The following is a 14114-nucleotide window of genomic DNA, read 5'->3' on the forward strand; positions in this document are numbered from 1 at the left end:
CAAAAAAGGGCCGAGGAAACCGAAATAAAACTTTGAAAAAATGTTCAAAAGGGGGTGCAACACGAGGACTTCCCAGGAGGTCACCCATCCTCGTACTACTCTCGCCCAAGCACGCTTAGCTGCGGAGTTCCGATGGGATCCGGTGCATTAGTGCTGGTATGATCGCACTCGCCGAGGTTACGCCACCTAATTCTCTTATACTTCATCCAGGCAAACCCCGTTGTCCGATTTTTCATACTATAAGAATGATACGTACAAAAAAGGGCCGAGGAAACCGAAATAAAACTTTAAAAAAATGTTCAAAAGGGGGTGCAACACGAGGACTTCCCAGGAGATCACCCATCCTAGTACTACTCTCGCCCAAGCACGCTTAACTGCGGAGTTCTGATGGGATGCGGTGCATTAGTGCTGGTATGATCGCACCCGCCAAGGTTACGCCACCTAATTCTCTTATACTTCATCCAGGCAAACCCCGTTGTCCGATTTTTCATACTATAAGAATGATACGTACAAAAAAGGGCCGAGGAAACCGAAATAAAACTTTAAAAAAATGTTCAAAACGGGGTGCAACACGAGGACTTCCCAGGAGGTCACCCATCCTAGTACTACTCGCCAAGCACGCTTAATCGCGGAGTTCGATGGGATCCGGTGCATTAGTGCTGGTATGATCGCACCCGCCGAGGTTGCGCCACCTAATTCTCTTATACTTCATCCAGGCAAACCCCGTTGACCTATTTTTCATACTATAACAATGATACGTACAAAAAAGGGCCGAGGAAACCGAAATAAAACTTTAAAAAAATGTTCAAAAGGGGGTGCAACACGAGGACTTCCTAGGAGGTCACCCATCCTAGTACTACTCTCGCCCAAGCACGCTTAACTGCGGAGTTCTGATGGGATCCGGTGCATTAGTGCTGGTATGATCGCACCCGCCTAGGTTACGCCACCTAATTCTCTTATACTTCATCCAGGCAAACCCCGTTGTCCGATTTTTCATACTATAACAATGATACGTACAAAAAAGGGCCGAGGAAACCGAAACAAAACTTTAAAAAAATGTTCAAAAGGGGGTGCAACACGAGGACTTCCCAGGAGGTCACCCATCCTAGTACTACTCTCGCCCAAGCACGCTTAACTGCGGAGTTCTGATGGGATCTGGGATCCGGTGCATTTGTGCTGGTAAGATCGCACCCGCCAAGGTTATGCCACCTAATTCTCTTATACTTCATCCAGGCAAACCCCGTTGTCCGATTTTTCATACTATAACAATGATATGTACAAAAAAGGGACGAGGAAACCGAAATAAAACTTTAAAAAAATGTTCAAAAGGGGGTGCAACACGAGGACTTCCCAGGAGGTCACCCATCCTAGTACTACTCTCGCCCAAGCCCGCTTAACTGCGGAGTTCTGATGGGATCCGGTGCATTAGTACTGGTATGATCGCACCCGCCAGGGTTACGCCACCTAATTCTCTTATACTTTATCCAGGCAAACCCCGTTGTCCGATTTTTCATACTATAACAATGATACATACAAAAAAGGGCCGAGGAAACCAAAATAAAACTTTAAAAAAATGTTCAAAAGGGGGTGCAACACGAGGACTTCCCAGGAGGTCACCCATCCTAGTACTACTCTGGCCCAAGCCCGCTTAACTGCGGAGTTATGATGGGATCCGGGGCATTAGTGCTGGTATGATCGCACCCACCGGGGTTATGCTACCTAATTCTCTTATACTTCATCCAGGCAAACCCCGTTGTTCGATTTTTCATACTATAACAATGATACGTACAAAAAAGGGCCGAGTAAACAGAAATAAAACTTTAAAAAAATGTTCAAAAGGGGGTGCAACACGAGGACTTCCTAGGAGGTCACCCATCCTAGTACTACTCTCACCTAAGTGCGCTTAACTGCGGAGTTCTGATGGGATCCGGTGCATTAGTGTTGGCATGATCGCACCCGCCAGGGTTACGCCACCTAATTCTCTTATACGTCATCTAGGCAAATCCCGTTGTCCAATTTTTCATAATATAATAATGATACATACAAAAAAGGGCCAAGGAAACCGATATAAAACGTTAAAAAAATGTTCAAAAGGGAATGCAACAAGAGGACTTCCTGGAGGCCACCCATCCTCGGCACTACTCTCGCCAAGCACGCTTAATCTGCGGAGTTCGATGGGATCCGGTGCATTAGCGCTGCTATGATTGCACCCGCGAGGGTTACGCCACCTAATTCTCTTATATTTCATCTAGGCAAACCCCGTTGTCCTATTTTTCATACTATAACAATGATACGTACAAAAAAGGGCCGAGGGTTTAAAAAAATGTTCAAAAGGGGGTGCAACACGAGGACTTCCAAGGAGGTCACCGATCCTAGTACTACTCTCGCCCAAGCCCGCTTAACTGCGGAGTTCTGATGGGATCCGGTGCGTTAGTGCTGGTATGATCGCACCTGCCAGAGTTACGCCAGCTAATTCTCTTATACATTATCCAGGCAAACCCCGTTGTCCGATTTTTCATACTATAACAATGATACGAACAAAAAAGGGCCGAGGAAAACAAAATAAAACTTCAAAAAAATGTTCAAAAGGGGGTGCAACACGAGGACTTCTCAGGAGGTCACCCATCCTAGTACAAGGTTACGCCACCTAATTCTCTTATACTTGATCCAGGCAAACCCCGTTGTCCGATTTTTCATACTATAACAATCATACGTATAAAAAAGGGTCGAGGAAAACCGAAATAAAACTTTTAAAAAATGTTCAAAAGGGGGTGCAACACGAGGACTTCCCAGGGGGTCACCCTTCCTAGTACTACTCTCGCCCAAGCACACTTAACTGCGGAGTTCTGATGGGATCCGGTGCATTAGTGCTGGTATGAACGCACCCGCCAAGGTTACGCCACCTAATTCTCTTATACTTCATCCAGGCAAACCCCGTTGTCCGATTTTTTCATACTATAACAATGATGCGTACAAAAAAGGGCCGAGGAAACCGAAATAAAACTTTGAAAGAATGTTCAAAAGGGGTGCAACACGAGGACTTCCCTGGAGGTCACCCATCCTAGTACTACTCTAGCCCAAGCGCACTTAACTGCGGAGTTGTGATGGGATCTGGTGCATTAGTGCTGGTATGATAGCACCTGCCAGGGTTACGCCACCTAATACTCTTATACTTCATCCAGGCAAACCCCGTTGTCCGATTTTTCATACTATAACAATGATACGTACAAAAAAGGGCCGAGGAAACCGAAATAAAACTTTAAAAAAATGTTCAAAAGGGGGTGCAACACGAGGACTTCCCAGGAGGTCACCCATCCTAGTACTACTCTCGCCCAAGCACGCTTAACTACGGAGTTCTGATGGGATCCGGTGCATTAGTGCTGGTATGATCGCACCCGCCAAGGTTACGCCACCTAATTCTCTTATACTTCATCCAGGCAAACCCCGTTGTCCGATTTTTCATACTATAACAATGATACGTACAAGAAAGGGCCGAGGAAACCGAAATAAAACTTTAAAAAAATGTTCAAAAGGGGTGCAACACGAGAACTTCCCAGAGGTCACCCATCCTAGTACTACTCGCCCAAGCACGCTTAATCGCGGAGTTCGATGGGATCCGTGCATTAGTGCTGGTATGATCGCACCCGCCAAGGTTACGCCACCTAATTCTCTTATACTTCATCCAGGCAAACCCCGTTGTCCGATTTTTCATACTATAACAATGATACGTACAAAAAAGGGCCGAGGAAACCGAAATAAAACTTTAAAAAAATGTTCAAAAGGGGGTGCAACACGAGGACTTCCCAGGAGGTCACCCATCCTAGTACTACTCTCGCCCAAGCACGCTTAACTGCGGAGTTCTGATGGGATCCGGTGCATTAGTGCTGGTATGATCGCACCCGCCAAGGTTACGCCACCTAATTCTCTTATACTTCATCCAGGCAAACCCCGTTGTCCGATTTTTCATACTATAACAATGATACGTACAAAAAAGGGCCGAGGAAATCGAAATAAAACTTTAAAAAAATGTTCAAAAGGGGGTGCAACACGAGGACTTCCCAGGAGGTCACCCATCCTAGTACTACTCTCGCCCAAGCACGCTTAACTGCGGAGTTCTGATGGGAACCGGTGCATTAGTGCTGGTATGATCGCACCCGCCAAGGTTACGCCACCTAATTCTCTTATACTTCATCCAGGCAAACCCCGTTGTCCGATTTTTTCATACTATAACAATGATACGTACAAAAAAGGGCCGAGGAAACCGAAATAAAACTTTAAAAAAATGTTCAAAAGGGGGTGCAACACGAGGACTTCCCAGGAGGTCACCCATCCTAGTACTACTCTCGCCCAAGCACGCTTAACTGCAGAGTTCTGATGGGATCCGGTGCATTAGTGCTGGTATGATCGCACCCGCCAAGGTTACGCCACCTAATTCTCTTATACTTCATCCAGGCAAACCCCGTTGACCTATTTTTCATACTATAACAATGATACGTACAAAAAAGGGCCGAGGAAACCGAAATAAAACTTTAAAAAAAATGTTCAAAAGGGGGTGCAACACGAGGACTTCCCAGGAGGTCACCCATCCTAGTACTACTCTCGCCCAAGCACGCTTAACTGCGGAGTTCGATGGGATCCGGTGCATTAGTGCTGGTATGATCGCACCCGCCTAGGTTACGCCACCTAATTCTCTTATACTTCATCCAGGCAAACCCCGTTGTCCGATTTTTCATACTATAACAATGATACGTACAAAAAAGGGCCGAGGAAACCGAAACAAAACTTTAAAAAAATGTTCAAAAGGGGGTGCAACACGAGGACTTCCCAGGAGGTCACCCATCCTAGTACTACTCTCGCCCAAGCACGCTTAACTGCGGAGTTCTGATGGGATCTGGGATCCGGTGCATTTGTGCTGGTAAGATCGCACCCGCCAAGGTTATGCCACCTAATTCTCTTATACTTCATCCAGGCAAACCCCGTTGTCCGATTTTTCATACTATAACAATGATATGTACAAAAAAGGGACGAGGAAACCGAAATAAAACTTTAAAAAAATGTTCAAAAAGGGGTGCAACACGAGGACTTCCCAAGTGGGTCACCCATCCTAGTACTACTTCGCCCAAGCCCGCTTAATCTGCGGAGTTCGATGGGATCCGGTGCATTAGTACTGGTATGATCGCACCCGCCAGGGTTACGCCACCTAATTCTCTTATACTTTATCCAGGCAAACCCCGTTGTCATCCGATTTTGGACATAAATAAATCATAGCAGAATACTAATGGAAATGAATTAGAAAATGAAAAGGAATGAAACGGAATTAGCCCGCTTAAGCTGGAGTTATGATGGGATCCGGCATTAGTGCTGGTCTGTGGATGAATCAGCCTCGGTAGAGGTCGAGGCACCTCTATTCTGCAGCCTTCAGCCTTCGAATGTGAGAACCTTGAACTCGATCATATGGGATGGGGTTTTATTACAGATTGGGATCTAATATGGGGAAGGGATTTAATTACAAGAACAATAAGAGAATAAAAAATTAAAAAAACAAAACAAATGAAATAAAGTGCAATTGTAATATGCAACACCATCGATGGCAAGCAGGTCTGCTCCGAGTAGAACCCCAGATGACGATGGAACTTCCTGAAGCTGTTCAAGCCCTTTTCTCCCTTCGATTGAACTGAAGGTAAAACCAAATCGAATCAATCCATATCAATTATAGGTTCCAGAGAACAGAGGTTGAATGATGGAGTTGGGTTTTGATTGAAGGAGAGATTGAGAGGAGACGAAGGGAATTAGTTTCAGGGATGAAAGAGAGGGTGAGGTAATGGTGAATGGCTGATTGAAAAAGAAAATGGGAAGGGAAGTGGGTTTTGAAATGAAATGGGAAATGGATGTTCGGTGGAGATGAGATGGAGGAAAAAGAAAAAAGAAAGGTTTATGGATGGTTACAAAAGAAGATGGGACGGCGGGGTGTGAGTGAGTTTCATTGATGGTGGTGAGGCGGTGAGCAGATGGGTTTAGGGAGTAATGGGTTCGGTGATGAGTGAAAGGAGTTTGGAAAATGGAAGGACAATGGAGGTGATCCGATGGGCTCTGTTGGGGTTGCGATCATAATGGCCACTGACGGCTGATAACCATGGCTGAAGTAAGGAGCAAAAGAGAAGAAAATAAAAAAATGAAAACGAGAAGAAGAAGAAGAATTGCACTAGCTGAGCGTCTTCTCCGGCTCACAGAAGTCTCGGCTTCACTGTCTCATACGGGTTCCTCCATTTCTTTCTGTTTCTCTTCTATCTTAATCCTCTCTCCTCTCTTTTTTCACTCTCTGTCTCCTTTGCTCTCTGCATTTTTTTCTCTCTCTGGTTTCCTACTAGAAAGCCGATGACCCCTCTCTGGTTTTTTCTTTCCTTCTCTCCCCTCTGTCTCTCCTTTTCTCTCACTGTTCCTTCTGTTTTCTCTGTGTTTTTTCTATTTTATTCTCTCTGCTTCCCTGACTCTCCTCACTGTCTGATTTTCTCCTTTTGGATAATTCCCTCCCTCGAGAACGACGGCTCCTCCCATTTTTAATCCTTTTTGTCTTTTTTATCCATCTCACTAAGGGTGTCAATTGAAACGGTTTCCGGTATTTGGGATGGAACGGTACCAGTACCGGTATCAAAAGTACCAATCCAAGTACCGTTCTATTTAGTTAACGGAACCAAACCTAGATCCCAGTCCCGATAATTAGCAGAACGGAATGGTATCGGTTTTTAAACGGTTCTAGGCACTGTAGAAAAAGGGAGAAGAAGTTTAACTGTTTCTAACGAGATGGGTTTATTAGTATTGTGGAATTTTTTCACTATCATGAAATCTAAGTTATCTACTGCTTTTTATAAAGCAACTTAAATTATGAAATCATAGTTTTACTTCTTCAAACTCCCTAAGATCACATGTAATAAGCTTCTCATTTTTTAAATCTAGAGAAGTCCTACAAAATGAAAGAATCCCGTTGTGCAAAAAGGAAGAACTTGGTAGATGTAGTTGGTCGAAGGAGTAGCACTGTAGCAGGTTCTGTGAAGAGAGACTTCAAGCTACGGCTGTTGACCTATTGTTCCTCTTTGTATTCAAAAGGCAATTAGTAAAACCCTAATGAGTCGTAATTCTTATATCCTTTTTAAAAAAAAAAAAAAAAAGGATCTTATATACCCTTTTCTTTTTAAACGGTACTAGTAGTTTCGGTACCATCCGGTACCTAATTGGTATTTCGGTACTGGTACCATTAGAAATCCCGTCCCAAAACCGTCCCGTCCCATTTATCATTCGATACCAAAATCAGATACCAGTACCGTCCCATTTACTAATGGGACGGTCCGGTACCGGGTTTTAGCGGGATGGTATTGGGACGGTTCCCGGTTCCGATCCCAAATTGACACCCTTACATCTCACCCTCCCCTCTTTTAGGGTTTTAAAATATTTAATTTGTTTTCCCAATTCTACCCCCACCTTTAGATCGGGTTTGTTAGATTTTTTTAGTTTCCCTTTCTAACCCTCCCCCCTTTTAGGGTTTTAAAAGTTTAATTCATTTTTCCAATTCTACCCTCATCTTTATTTTAACTTTTCCTATTTTATCCTCTTAAAAAACTTTCCCATTTTACCCTCCACTTAGGGTTTGTTTAGATTTTATTAATTTTTCAATTTACCCCCTTTAGGTTTAGATTTTACTATTTCTCAATTTACCCCCTTATGGACTTGGCACCAGTGAGCTTTTTCATGGGCCAAGTCCACACATTCTCTCTTTTTGTGTGTGTTTGAGATAGAAGTCACCGGTCCTCTACGTGCCATCATCGCCAGGGAGGGTGACAAAAATCAGGTGTCTACACTAGGGCACCTAATTCCCTCCCTCTCTCGCTTTGCAATCAAAGAAACGTATGCACAAAACCAAAACTACCGCCATAATCAAAATTCACCAATTAAGTCCAACACACCGCCCCACACTTAAACCATGCAGTGTCCTCAATGTATGTCAAAAATAAAGAATAAGGACAAGGGCGGGGATGAGGGGGCTTACCAGATATAATCAACGAGGATAATGAAGAGCCATGAGCTCTACAAAAAGTACTAGGGGTAGCAACAGAAATCTCAATCCATGGCCGGTAAATGTAGAATGATCTTCAAAACCAGAAAACACTCAACCATGAATTTTAGTAAAGCGAGAAATAACATGGAAGTTAAGCACAAATGAGAAATATCCAATAGTAAAATTTGTCCACAAGGGACAGTGGAAAATGAAAACATTAAAATTCAGGCCATAAATCCTTCCATTCCCTCTCATGGTCAATACAGAATGCATGTCATTATCGCAAAAACCAACCAGGAATGGATCGCAGTAAGCATCAAAAGGATCATGAATATCAGTAACCTCATCAAGATAATCATAAAAAAATGGGAGGTTTACACAAATCAATCTTAACAATAAAACTATCCTCCCTTTGCATAACTTGATTTGCCAAATAAGGATCATAAAAATATGTCTGAAAAGCATCATGACTAACATTATCCTCCTCAATAAAATCATCAAACCTAGGAGGTTTGGACAAATCAACATGTGGGACAAAATAATCCTCAGTATGACAATCATCTGGGCTTTCCAAAGAGAGAGAGGGAGATCGAATTTCTAGGGTTTCTTTGCTATCATGAAAATTTGATTCTAAATTAGTAGAAACACTAGGCTCACTACAATAAGAAATTTCAGGCAAAAGTTGAACTTCCCCAGGTAGCTCATCAAACTTTGCTTCACTAACATCTTCAGGAAACTCAATCTCAACAAATAAATCATCTTGAAAATCATCTTGTTGGGGTTGACTCTCATTAACTTCAAACTGGGGTGGTAGAATTTCCACATCATTAAATGGGGGATGGGGTGGTGGAATTTCCACATCATTAAACGGGGGATGGGGCGGTTCATTCTGAACTGGAATCTGGTAACATGGACTAGGTTTAGGCTGACTAGGTATTTTACCCATTTCCTCCTCCTGCAACATCGTGATCAATTGACAGAGTTGCTTCTCCATGGTACTACTACTTTCTATGAATAGGGCCATGCTTTTCTCTAGCTTACTTATTCTTGTTGCTTCTCCTGTATTGGTAAACCCTGGGGGTTGCTGATAAGGTGCTAGGAGAGGTGGCTCATTGTGAGTCAATGGAGGGTTGGGCATTGGAGGACCAAAGTGACCATGATATTGGAAATTGGGTGGTCTAGCTTGGTTATTCCATTGATCCCACAAGAAATTGGGATGATCACTCCACCTCTGATTGTAAGTGCCAAAAAAATTATACTGAAATAGAGGACTCACATTCTCATCACCATAGCTACCCCCATAAAGATTAGGGCATCCTTCCATAACATGGATAGTTTGGAGATGTGACCAATCAAAATTTTCTGAAAGCCCATAGTTGGGTTGGGGAACAAAATTATACTGGGGTGGTGCAAAGTTGTTCTCTAACTCACTACTTTTGGCTGCCCTAGCCTGTTTAAACCTTTCCCCCAAAGTCATGGCTGCCTTAGCATGGTTCCACCTTTCCCCCAAAGTCATAGGTGGAAGTGTATCTCCTATTATTCTAAACATGCATAAACTAACCACCTATCCAACATTGAGGTCTCCCTAAAACATTTTTTTTTTGCTTTGTAAAGAGAAAAATAAAAGGAATAGGAGGGGGGAAAAAAATCACTAACAACAAAAGCACTCACTTTGTTGCTTTCCTGCTGTCAAAGTTGGTTACCTCCAAAGATAAGTCACATGCCAATCCACCCAACCAAGTCAAGATGCAGCGTCATAGGGAACTTAATCCTATGAGGGACACCAAAAGAGGCTGGGTTTGGGCATATGAAGGACTTTAGATTGGGTGCATAGTCTTTGAAACAAAAGAGAAACAAGATGAGGTTTTCAAAAACTTCTTTTTTTGAAAAAGAAAGGGAGAAAGAGAAGAAACTAAAGCACTTCGAATTACTTAAAAATCAGAAAAATAAAGTGGGCAGTAATCTCCCTGGTAATAGCACCAAAAATTTTTTTGCAAGAAATAATTAACCGCAAGCATACGGATCAGTCGTAGCTACGGGTCGAACACATGGAGATGTACGCCACTCTATCTTACTCACTTTAAAGCAATGCAAAGTGGGCCAAATTAATTAAAGTGTAAAATTAAACTAATGATAATTAAATTAATATATCCTAACTCACAAGCATCTAGTGAATCGAATCCTAACACACATCCATTTAATGAAATTACGCATCTAACGAATTGAATTAGCGTCCTAACACATATCCATCTAACTTATCAATACTAACGCAGATTGAAAGGAATAAATTGCAACCACACATCACAACCACAACAATAAAGGAAAAATAAAGCAAAGAGATTAAAGAGGTAAAACCCGAAGGTGCTTGAACCGGATTGAAATTGCTTGCTTCTTCTAACACACTTGAAATGGCGCTACCAAATCTCAAATTAAAACAAAAATAATTGAATTAAAATTCTAACATAATGCATAATGATAATAGTGCATAAAAAATAAAATCCTAAAAGCATGATTGAATTAGAGAGGTAGAGAATGAAACTAAAAATAAAAAGTGGAGAATGAGAATCCCATTAAAATTGATGGAATGGAGGGGATGAGAATACTAATAAAATAAAAATAATAGGAGAAGAAAGAGGTAGAGAATAAGAAAAAAAAATTAGAAACTACAAGAATTAAGAGGTTAAGAAGAAGAAGAACATAAAAATAAAAATAAGAAATTGATACTCCCTTCTACCAAAGTTGAAAGTGCATGAATTAGTTAGGCTTTGCATGAATGTAATTGATTAAGCTTGAACAACTTGAATAATCCTTGCATGATTTCCTTTTCTAAATCTCCAAGTCTTCTCACAAGAATTAGAAACTTAGACTAGAAAGCTTTAAAACTAGAACTAGAATTAAGAGATTACAACCATATTGAAGGCATTAATTGAAAGCATAAAATTGTTACAGCCATGGAATCAAACTCATAAAATTAAACTAAAACTAGAGCAGCCAAAAATTAGAAGGAGAAGAAGAAGAAAAATTCATTAAAAAACTGAACTAAAACTAGCCTAAAATTAAATTATTACAACCCCAAAGCATTAGTATATATAGGAGAAGGAGAAAAGAAGAGAGAAGAGGTAGGAGAAATATTCCCTTCTCCTTCCTTTACAAAAAGCTTGAATCCCAAGAAAAAAATAAAAAAAATACAAAGTGAGAGAAATACAAAGCTTAGCTCTCTAAACCTGCTATTTTCTAAAAAGTGGACTTTTCAATTAATTATTGTGCTTCCTTTTCTTTGCAGGAGTCTTCTCCAAGTAAAGTGGTCGAGGCATCTTTGACTTTTTAACCTTCCAAGGATGAGAGAATATTTTTCACAAGATATCTATCCATATTCAAATCCCAAAAATACCCTTGGAGAGTTGGAGGAGAGAGAGAGAGAGTGAGGGTGATGACTATGATTCCCTTCAAGTATTAATTAAATTCCCATTCTATCCTTCAAAAAACGTGGAGCATGGGATACTTATATAGGCCTCACTATTACATTCCTTGCGAAAAATCACCCAAAATAGACCCAAATTTTGTCCAATTTGGAGTTCGGGAGCCCAAGATGTCTCAAGTTGAAGTTGGACTGCTCCAGAGCCTTCCAAATGGAATCTTTCGGCTAACAGGAAAGTCAATTCCGGATTTATCACGATGTAGGCGCGTACGCAGAACTTCTGTGCCATTGCATCATTCTGGGCCATCAGATTTGCCTCTAAAAATCAGACTTAATATCAGCCTTCGGATCGGCGTCTACTTGAATTTTAAGATAACTTCTGATAATTGCACTACATCCCCTTGAATCCGAACTTTCGCTTTACTTTGTCCCCGACTGATTTTTGATAGTTACAAATATACTCCGGTCATAAAACTTGAAAACAGTGGCATGCCATTTTTGCGCGTCGTTACAAAAACGACCGTAACTTCTTCATTTCAATTTGGAATCAAGTGTCGTTTGAACCATTGCGAAGCTGACTCGACGGGCTACGCATCCATACTATTAACACCTCAAAATTATACTAAGGGGCCCACTGTACTCAAGTTCAAATTTGACTAATTGACATGATTCTTTCAGTGCTCAATCAAAACTTGATTTTCTAGACTCCTGGGCGTTTTTGGCTACTGCCAAACACCACTAAACAGCTTAAAAATGGCTCCTTAGCATCATTTGCTCTATTTGCACAAGAATTCACCTAAAACCTGAAAACACAAATAAAAACCTCGAGTAGCTCCGTTCCAAGTATAAAAATGCATGCTTTATGGCCCTAAGATTTCACACATAAATGTGCTCATCACCAAACCCTCTCTTTCTTGTCCCATAAAAATTATGGGATCTATAAGAGAGAGAAAACTCATTTTTTTCCATCCCATGGAAAAAGGGATCCATCCCATACCCAAATGCACAGTGAAAAGAAATCGATTCGGGTTTCTTTCGCATCCCATGATTATCAAATAATTAAAAAGACGGGCTCCAGAGATAGTCGAAGCCATACCCAATCGAAAAAGGATGTTATCCAAACGCATTTTAAGTAGTTGTAGTAAAACCCGACCCGTTGACCCTTTGGCTTTTCCGGCAATACGAACATATTTAAGTAATTGTCGTAAAGTAATACCATAATGAAACCGCAATTTTTGTTTTTCTTCTTATTGATAGTCCCACCCTTTCTTTCAACCTTGTCAATGATCGAACTTAAAGATATGAACTGAGTGCCATGATGAGTAACTGAAAACAAGGGAGAGGGATATGGAAAGGATGAAGTAATGAAAGAGGAAGTCATTGCTAGTAGTAACGACTTATAATGGGGGAATAAAAAAAGCTAACAGCCACCGAAAAAGGTCAAAACGATATGGAGAGGCTTCTGGGGCGATTGAGTAAAGGAAGCGATGTGCCGACAATGATGTGATGTGGGGTCAAAGCATGATAGGTACTCTTTTTTGGGGCAGAGGGACGGTTCGGACTACCAACTAGTGGTTCGAATGGAAGACTTAAGAAAGTCAGGCTTGAGAGACTTTCAACATCAGAGGAGGCTGGGGTCAAAGGGATCTATCTCAATTCTTGAACAAGAACACATGCAGCTCCTTCTCTGCAACAATTGGCACTCTTTTAAATGTGCACTATGAAAAACATGTCGGATGGTTCCTGCTGCATGAGATTCGGTGGAAGTAGGGATTTAAGCACAATTGTGATCCTTTCTTTTTTTTTTTTTTGTATAGGAGCGTAGCAAGAGAGAGAGAGACAGATAAACTATATAGCTAGGGGGAGAAGACAGCTTGGGGGAGAGAGGGTTCAATACCCGATTTGAGAACCTGGTAACCTAGCATCCTCACCCATTGAACCATAGTACGACGCTTCCCTTCACTTGCTTCTGAACTCGTTGGATCGATATCCAATTCCACCAGCGGTGAAGACAGTTGGATAGGTACCACCAGCAGTTGTTTCAGCTGCTTACCTTGAACCAATTGGAAGAGCACAACAGATATTTTAGGTATAGACTACGGTAGATCAAATTGGATTTAATCGGAATGGTCAGCATGTGAGTAAGCATCAGTAGTTTCGGTTGATGACCCTAAGGCAAGGCTCTGCTAAGACAAGCTCTTAACAGACCCTTACCGATCCGAAACTAGTTGATTGGAAGCTGTTGGTAATGACTCTGTCGCTAGTGATGGTGTAGTTTTCACCCCTGCTAAGAGGTAAACAGGAGGACCGGGGGGATTAAATATGGATATGGTGGTGGAGATGCTGCTTTCTTCACTGTTGTTCCGGCATAAGCTGATGTTCCCACAATTGGTACTACTTTCTCCTTCCCCTCGAAAAAGCAATTATATAACCTTTTCAAGCTATCAAACCAAAGTAGAGGCGTATAGATACCGATATGAAACTGGAATACCTTAAACAGGGTATCAATATGGGCAAGGTCTTCTTTTTCGACTCGGTGGACCAAATCTCTCACCGGAGATGGTTCAACTACAACCAGGTCGTTCTAGGTCATCAAGGGTAGTTTCAACGCCATTTTCAATTGGTGGGACGAGATCAACATCTGTG

At 41.7% G+C, this 14114-nt stretch overlaps 13 non-coding genes and 6 pseudogenes across 13 annotated transcripts; all 19 read right to left on the minus strand.

The window, feature by feature from the left end:
- Nucleotides 1-51: 51 nt before the first annotated feature.
- Nucleotides 52-170, minus strand: LOC122644456. The gene has a single exon (XR_006330385.1). It is a non-coding gene; the product is annotated as a 5S ribosomal RNA (ribosomal RNA).
- A 136-nt stretch (nt 171-306) lies between these two features.
- LOC122644457 lies at nt 307-425 on the minus strand. The gene has a single exon (XR_006330386.1). It is a non-coding gene; the product is annotated as a 5S ribosomal RNA (ribosomal RNA).
- A 136-nt stretch (nt 426-561) lies between these two features.
- LOC122644285 lies at nt 562-676 on the minus strand (annotated as a pseudogene).
- A 136-nt stretch (nt 677-812) lies between these two features.
- On the minus strand, nt 813-931 carry LOC122644335. Its single transcript, XR_006330273.1, has one exon. It is a non-coding gene; the product is annotated as a 5S ribosomal RNA (ribosomal RNA).
- Nucleotides 932-1067: 136 nt separating this feature from the next.
- Nucleotides 1068-1193, minus strand: LOC122644462 (annotated as a pseudogene).
- Nucleotides 1194-1329: 136 nt separating this feature from the next.
- LOC122644390 lies at nt 1330-1448 on the minus strand. The gene has a single exon (XR_006330322.1). It is a non-coding gene; the product is annotated as a 5S ribosomal RNA (ribosomal RNA).
- Nucleotides 1449-1584: 136 nt separating this feature from the next.
- LOC122644473 lies at nt 1585-1703 on the minus strand. The gene has a single exon (XR_006330400.1). It is a non-coding gene; the product is annotated as a 5S ribosomal RNA (ribosomal RNA).
- A 136-nt stretch (nt 1704-1839) lies between these two features.
- On the minus strand, nt 1840-1958 carry LOC122644480. The gene has a single exon (XR_006330407.1). It is a non-coding gene; the product is annotated as a 5S ribosomal RNA (ribosomal RNA).
- Nucleotides 1959-2334: 376 nt separating this feature from the next.
- On the minus strand, nt 2335-2453 carry LOC122644471. Its single transcript, XR_006330398.1, has one exon. It is a non-coding gene; the product is annotated as a 5S ribosomal RNA (ribosomal RNA).
- Nucleotides 2454-2768: 315 nt separating this feature from the next.
- On the minus strand, nt 2769-2887 carry LOC122644453. The gene has a single exon (XR_006330381.1). It is a non-coding gene; the product is annotated as a 5S ribosomal RNA (ribosomal RNA).
- A 136-nt stretch (nt 2888-3023) lies between these two features.
- LOC122644278 lies at nt 3024-3142 on the minus strand (annotated as a pseudogene).
- Nucleotides 3143-3278: 136 nt separating this feature from the next.
- LOC122644318 lies at nt 3279-3397 on the minus strand. Its single transcript, XR_006330271.1, has one exon. It is a non-coding gene; the product is annotated as a 5S ribosomal RNA (ribosomal RNA).
- Nucleotides 3398-3532: 135 nt separating this feature from the next.
- LOC122644292 lies at nt 3533-3646 on the minus strand (annotated as a pseudogene).
- A 136-nt stretch (nt 3647-3782) lies between these two features.
- Nucleotides 3783-3901, minus strand: LOC122644294. Its single transcript, XR_006330268.1, has one exon. It is a non-coding gene; the product is annotated as a 5S ribosomal RNA (ribosomal RNA).
- A 136-nt stretch (nt 3902-4037) lies between these two features.
- On the minus strand, nt 4038-4156 carry LOC122644355. The gene has a single exon (XR_006330293.1). It is a non-coding gene; the product is annotated as a 5S ribosomal RNA (ribosomal RNA).
- Nucleotides 4157-4293: 137 nt separating this feature from the next.
- On the minus strand, nt 4294-4412 carry LOC122644336. The gene has a single exon (XR_006330274.1). It is a non-coding gene; the product is annotated as a 5S ribosomal RNA (ribosomal RNA).
- A 137-nt stretch (nt 4413-4549) lies between these two features.
- LOC122644402 lies at nt 4550-4667 on the minus strand. The gene has a single exon (XR_006330333.1). It is a non-coding gene; the product is annotated as a 5S ribosomal RNA (ribosomal RNA).
- Nucleotides 4668-4803: 136 nt separating this feature from the next.
- On the minus strand, nt 4804-4929 carry LOC122644463 (annotated as a pseudogene).
- Nucleotides 4930-5065: 136 nt separating this feature from the next.
- LOC122644293 lies at nt 5066-5184 on the minus strand (annotated as a pseudogene).
- Between the last annotated feature and the right edge of the window lie 8930 nt (nt 5185-14114).

This window comes from Telopea speciosissima, chromosome 10, assembly GCF_018873765.1.
Source record: "Telopea speciosissima isolate NSW1024214 ecotype Mountain lineage chromosome 10, Tspe_v1, whole genome shotgun sequence".
NCBI lineage: Eukaryota > Viridiplantae > Streptophyta > Magnoliopsida > Proteales > Proteaceae > Telopea > Telopea speciosissima.